At 32.1% G+C, this 6,968-nt stretch overlaps 1 protein-coding gene across 1 annotated transcript in view; it reads left to right on the top strand.

The window, feature by feature from the left end:
• The window catches only part of LOC106468642 (MAP kinase-activating death domain protein-like), a 138,202-nt gene that overhangs the window by 2,953 nt on the left and 128,281 nt on the right, over window positions 1-6,968 (top strand). The window contains exon 2 of the mRNA XM_022396995.1: window positions 2,578-2,736. The gene's annotated coding sequence lies outside the window, so the exon portion shown is untranslated. The remainder of the gene's footprint in view (window positions 1-2,577; window positions 2,737-6,968) is intronic.

Below are 6,968 nucleotides of genomic sequence, written 5' to 3'. Positions count from 1 at the left end.
CATTTAAATTTAATTTAATTTCTATTGTTTATTTTATTTTTATCTTTATAGAAGTTACTTAATAATTCTTAACTGTTATCCCACATAAGTCACTTACAAACTTTACACACCCCTTTGGCACAAAACTAAACCTGACACAAATAACTCTAGGTTATGACTGGCTAGCTCTCAAGGCCAACTCATATTGAACATGCGGTTTACGTGACATCGACATCCGAGCCTATATATCTCATCACACTCATTAAACATAACCCTTTATTCTCCTGAAGAATAGTCAACTATTTGAAAGCGCTCGAGTTTTGGGTATCGTTTTGAAAATATTATAACTTTTGTAGATGATCCTGTGTGTTAACCACTTAACCTGGATATGAATTTAGGTGTTGACTTTATAATTTACAAACACTGAAATATTAAGTTAGGTGTAGAGTTTATAATTTACAAACACTAGAATATGAATTTAGGTGTAGACTTTATAATTTTTTTCTAAATATAATTATAACTATTTAAATTTAATTATAAAAATTGAAATGTTTATGCTTAACTGTTTTTATTTTCATATCAACCACATTACTAGAAATAAAGATATAACTTTGAAATCACTAGGATAAAACCCAATATCTACTCATAATGAACTTTGTATAGTTTCTAATTAATATTGTTTCTAAAGTTACTAGTAATGTTTATTTATATGTAAACACTGAAAGTAATATAAATCTATCAGTAGCTCTAGTAGAGGTCTAGTAAGAACCCCTACCCCCAAAATATTTTGAATTTCCTGTTTTGAGTAACAGTTTCTTAAAGTACAGATCTCTAACAGTGTTTAACATAATTTGGAACTTGCATGAATCATGTGTTTGACATAATAATTTTGAAAATAATTTTATTTCTAACAATGAAATAACTATTCAATTAATTTACACATGAACTGAAAGTAGAGATCTTTTCTTTTAAGTACTTTATTGGTGATGTTTTTAGTGTAATAAAGTTTATTAACTTTATATAACAATTTGTAGTTTAAAAATGTCACAGTAATATGTTTATTTTCAGCAACAAAAAAAAATCAGTAGTTTTGTAGTTTTAGTATAACAGCCTTGTGGAAGTTTGTAGGGAGAAACCCACATAATGCTATTAATTGTATTTTCAGCTTGTTAAAGGTCTTGCATTTTTGTATGATACATTTTCATGTTTAGTATGAACAAAATAATTTATTATCTATGGTGTTTAGAGTCTGTTTTACTTCACCATAATAGTAACCTAAATCCATTAGGTATGCGAATAATGTTATGACATTTCATTGAATTCATTATTCTCTTTTAAATTCTTACATTCAGTGTTACATCCAGCAAGAAAAAAGGGCAGGGTGGCACCCATGCAGCTTATTAACTTTAGGGCACATGTCATACTTTACTTTATATGCATGCTTTTTAATAATGTGTCAAAGTTAATTTCATTATTTGTATAGATTCCAGCTCAACACCTGCACATATTTCCAAAATATAAAATAATAAAAAATATAAAAGGTACATAAATGTTGAACTTGGAGAGACATTCAGGCACACAAAACCATACAGAGGCTGCTTTTCTCTAGGCAGAGTTGTTTTTTTTAACGTAAGTAAGGTAATTAAAAAATGAAATGAAAAAGTTTGCCAATCATTAAAAAACATATATTTGTTTCTGCCTAAATGATATAAATCCTTTCAACTATGCAAAGAAGTTAACTTTTATTTGCATTTCGTTGAAAATATGTAAAAATAAAGTATATCCATTAAGTACTTCAGTATAAAACACCTAGTAAGGCCATCTTTAAAAAAGATGTTTTGTTTGCTGTTACCTGACCAATTCACTAAAATAAATGATCCACTTTCATGACACGTGACCACTTTCAAGTTTCTTTTGTAACCAGAAAATGACCTAAGGAAGTTGAAACATTGTTACTTCTTTCCTGCATTAAATAAAAGTTTTCTATATCCTTATTAGCCATTTATTTATTTTGTATATGAGCAACTCGTGCCTAACAGATTACAATTAATAGATTAGAAAGGCAGCGATTGGTCAATGGTCACTATCACACTTTAGATGTAACTCTATATGCACAATCATTAAATAGTAGGTGTGTTATATAATATTGAATAATGAATTCAATGAAATGTCATAGCATTATTCATATTATTATTATATTTTGTTTCAACAATAAAACTAGTAGATGAAATTGTTTGAAACTTCATAAGAACTTTCATAAATGCATGTAGCTTAAGAAACATAAAGTTTGTTACTTTGATAAATTTAGTTTTTTTGCATTATGATCTTGGAAAATTACATTAGGAAATTGTATTTATAAGATATGATTATGATATTTATAATTGTTCCAAATTTGAACTTCTTTCTTTTATGTTTTGGTACATTATTTTAATAATCACGTACTTTCCTTACAGTTTGAAGTAATATTCAAGACTAAAAATAATATTTCTAAGTAAACCTAATCAATAAACGAGTATTTTTTATTTTTAACTAGGATTTCACGTTTATATATGTACATGAAAAAATAATTTTGTTTCATAAATGTATTTTTATTTCAAGTTTATGTTTCACTGCAACCATACTTTTGTTTATTGTGCTGAAAAAACCATGGGGTTAGCAGCATGAACTTCGTACATTTGCTGTTATAGTAGTACGCCTGTTGGGAGTCACTCATTCAGTCCAGTGCACGCGCATTTGAATGCTACTGTACATATGATAGTAAGAAAGCTTTTCTGTACTTGAATATTATTTCTTTGAACTTTCAAACAAGCTTATTTCAACACATGTCATTGTATGTTGTTTCACTATACAGACAAAACTAATTGCTACTAGTGAATGTATGTAATAGTTTACAGTACAGGTGGTTTGAATAACACTGCCTGACCCCAGTTACATCATATATCCTGTTACAAGAGATTACCAAATGATACAGACACCATAAATCACAAAGAAAATCACTTTACAACATTTAAAAGATTAGTCCTGGTCACATTCCTCTCATTATAGACAAGATTTATGTTGCAATTTGAAACTTAAACTCTTCAGTGTATTGACACCCCAACTGTGAAAATGTCACAGATTCCCCAGTATTATTGAGACGAATGTGTTTAGTCTGTTTCACAACCAACTTATGGGTTTTATTGTTGTCATTTGTACACTGAGTTTTAAACCCTTTGCAAAATATCAGAATAAGCTTTTTATATATATCAGTTAGACTGTTTTAATTATAAAGCAACAACAAAAGAAGTGTGGGTCTTAGTACAAAGTAAAGATAATAAGAAGGGAGAAGCAAAAAGATAAAATTCTAATGAGGTACTTGTAGTACATACAAGTCACACTAGGTTATCATTCTAAATACCAAATCATATTTTTATTATGAACTAAATATAAAATTATTAAACTTAAAACTGCTAATTTAAATGCAAAAGAATATAAAAATCAAATTCTTTCAGTTCAAAGTGCTAAGCCTAATTCATGACGATGCACTCGCCACTCAATAGATCTAAACCCTAACATTCGTGGATAAACTTCTTTCCTAAAAATATGTCCATTTTGAGCTAATTTTTCAATATAATGACTAATATAAATCTATATACGATTCTTTAATTTTCCTTAATCTAAGTGCTTGACTGAATGTAATATTTCGTTTGTTGTGTGGAGGGTGACAGCTTTGAAAATCTAAGTATTGTGGTCTATCAGTCAGTTTACGGTACAAATCAGTATGTGGAAAACCATCTTTTAATGTCAGGTTTACATCTAAAAAACTTATTTGAGTAGTGAGTAATGTAAAGTAAATTTAATAGAAGTGTGGAAGGAATTTGCATGTTTATAGAAAGATAATAAGGAGTCTTCGTCTCCTACCCAAATGAAAAAAATGTCATCTATGTATCGTTTCCAAATGTTTGGTTTCTCTTCATAACTTTCCAACAGTCTCGTCTCTAAGTCTCCCATGAAAACATTGGCATAGTTTGGTGCCATCTTTGTCCCCATAACTGTGCCTTTTGTTTGAATATAGAATTCATTATTGAATTCAAACCTGTTAAGTGTAAGAACTAGTTTAGATAAGTCTACAATAGTCTGAATGTTGGGTTTGTCAAGTTTCAAAAGGGAAGATTCAAGTGCTTTCAGGCCTTCATTGTGGGGAATGTTTGTGCAAATAGAAAAAACGTCCATGGTTCAGAGAATAGTGTTTGGAGGTAATTTTTTGTTGTTGTTAATGTCAAAGATCATGTTCAAAAAATGGGTTGTGTCTTTAATATATGATGTCAAACACGGAGGGATATCTTTGATGTGATGATCAACGTACGCAGATAAGTTCTCGGTGGGCTTACCGCAATTGGAAATAATAGGATGACCGAGATTGTTAGGTTTGTGTATCTTTGGTAACATGTAAAAGCGACCTGGAACTGGGTGTTTAGGTGAAAGGAACTATAAAGTTTCATGGATTACGTGTTGGTTTTTCTGTAAACTACATAGCCTGTTTTCAATTATTCAAATATATTCAAATTCCGGGGTGGGGTTGAAATTTACTTTTTTATAGTAGTTTATGTCATTAAGTTGTCGATAAGCTTCGTTAATATAGTTGGAGTTGTCCTGAATGACAATGGCGCCGCCCTTGTCAGCTTTTTTAATAATAATGTCATTGTCATGTTTCAGTGAAATTAGAGCAGCATGTTCGTTGTAGGAGAGATTATTCCATACGTTCAAGTCAGAGTTAATGGCTTGAATTACTTCATTCTCAATTGCAGTAATAAAGCTCTCTAAGTGTGGTTCTCTGTTGACTGGGGGTGACCAGGTGGATTTTAAAGATTTTCTTTAAACTGTGTACCGATATCGTTTGCGTTAGTGGTTTTATTGTGGAAACATTCCCAAAGTCTTAATCTGCGTGCAAATTCTTGAAGGTTGGAAATAACTTCGAAATTATCTATGTTCTTAGGGGAAGGAAAAAAGTTGAGACCTTTACTAAGAAGGTTGTGTTGAGTTTCAGTTAATGTTTTAGAGGACAGATGTACGACATTGGAAGTGTTTTCGGGTTTGGGTCTCTCCAACAAGGAAGTAGCTGAATTGGTTGAGTCAGGAGTAGAGCTTATTTTATGAGCCAAGTGAACGTGCGAGTTTGTATTATTTGAGTTATTGGTCAACGATTCACAGGTAGCATCAGTAGGGGCTTGTTTAAAGTTATTTTGTTGTGAACAGACAGTAAGATTTTGATGAGATAATCCTTTACTTTTATGTGGAAGATCATGATGTGTTTGTTCCTTGTTGTTTATCTCATGATTTTCGAAATATTTTTTTGTTTTGTTAATAAAAACATCAAGTTTATTTTGTTTATTAGTAGAAATTGTGTTCTTGGAATTTATAATGGAAATGTTCTTATCAAGATCAGCTACTGTGGATTAGCAGAAGTCTTGTGTGAGCTTCATAAGTGCAACTGAGGTGGAATGGAGGATTTTCTTCCATTCTAAACGAAATTGTTTGTCATTGGACTCTGTTGTAACTGGTGGATTCAAATTAAGTGACTTAGGTATAGTTTGACACTGTAAATGCTGTTCTAAAATGTCAGTATGGTTAATATGTCTCAGTCTCTTTTCATTCAATTTTTTAAGTCATTTGAAAGTTTTGGTAGGGTTGAGATTAGAATACGATTGGGAAGTTGTAATGGAGGGAAGGTTTAGTTTGAGGAGAGTGGAAAATTTTTTTATGGGACACTAAGGTTCAGAGTTATCAGGTTTGGAACTTTATGGAGGATTGCTAGGAATATAGAGGATACCAGAAGGAAGATTGTTTTCAAGGTGTGCAGAAGATTCGGCTTTTGGAAGGAGAAAAGTTTCAGAGATTGTGAAGTTTGGAAGGTCATCAGGATCAGGGTTTACTAGAAGGTTATTAGGAATAAGAGTGGAAGCTGTAACTTCTGCATGAGTAGAGAATTTAGGAGAAGAGTCAAATGTAAACTTTGGAATAGTTCCAGGGGAAGTAGTGATGGAATTTGGAAGTATAGAAGTGTGGCATACAGATGTATGTACTTTGTGTTGAAAGGTTGTGACTGAGGCAGGCTTCGTGGATTGGGTATCAGGTTTAGGGCTTAGGGAAAGGTTACTAGAAATAAAATTGGAAGCTGTAACTTCAGCATAGGTTAGACATTTAGGCGAGGGAACACAATTAGAGTTTGGGACAGTTCCAGGAGAAACAGGGTTTGGAAGTGTAGTAGGGGTGTGGCATACAGATGTATGCTCTTCGGGTTGAGGGTTTTTAATGAGATATGGGTATGGGGAATAGAAGAGATTGAAAGAGATTTAGGACTATGGGTGTTTGGTTGGTTTACGCTGGAGTATTCAGTATTAGTTTGTAGGCGAGGAAGAATAAAGTTGGTAATAAAGGAGTGATTCCTTGGAAGGAAAGGTGTAAACTGTCTTTTGCTAAGAAATGTCTCCTGCTTTCAAGTTTCAAGTTAGTGTTGTAAAGGAAAGACAAGTGTGGGTTACGTCATCATAGGTCATGTGTGAGAGCGTTGAATTTGTCAATTTTGTGATTTAAAGTGTCAGAAGTACAGACTTGTCTTAGAAAGAGATCATTAGTATGCCTATTAACGGCATGGTAAATAACGTTTGAGAAACATATGCGAAGGTCAGTACGGAGAGTCAAAATGTGTAACAGTAAGGTATGTAGGTCATTAAAACACTCATAAGCGGTCGTTGAGTTCCATTTGAGGTCGTTAGTTCCAACATGAAGAATTAGGTATTTTACAGTAAAGATATACAGTCTAAAAGGTCAAGTGAAGTGGCTCCACTAATGGATTTAATTAAAACATGTTGGTCTTTAACGTAAGAAAAGTGTTGATACAGGTATTTAATAATAGAATCTCCAAAAATGGCAATGTTAGGTGAAAGAAGGGGTAACTTACCATTGGTAAAATCGTGTCCATGGTCCATGAGTGGAATATCAATCTTGAT

Source organism: Limulus polyphemus, unplaced genomic scaffold (assembly GCF_000517525.1).
Source record: "Limulus polyphemus unplaced genomic scaffold, Limulus_polyphemus-2.1.2 Scaffold3095, whole genome shotgun sequence".
Lineage (NCBI taxonomy): Eukaryota > Metazoa > Arthropoda > Merostomata > Xiphosura > Limulidae > Limulus > Limulus polyphemus.
Note: the sequence above shows the minus strand (reverse complement) of the source record. Positions and strands in the feature narration are given on the sequence as shown.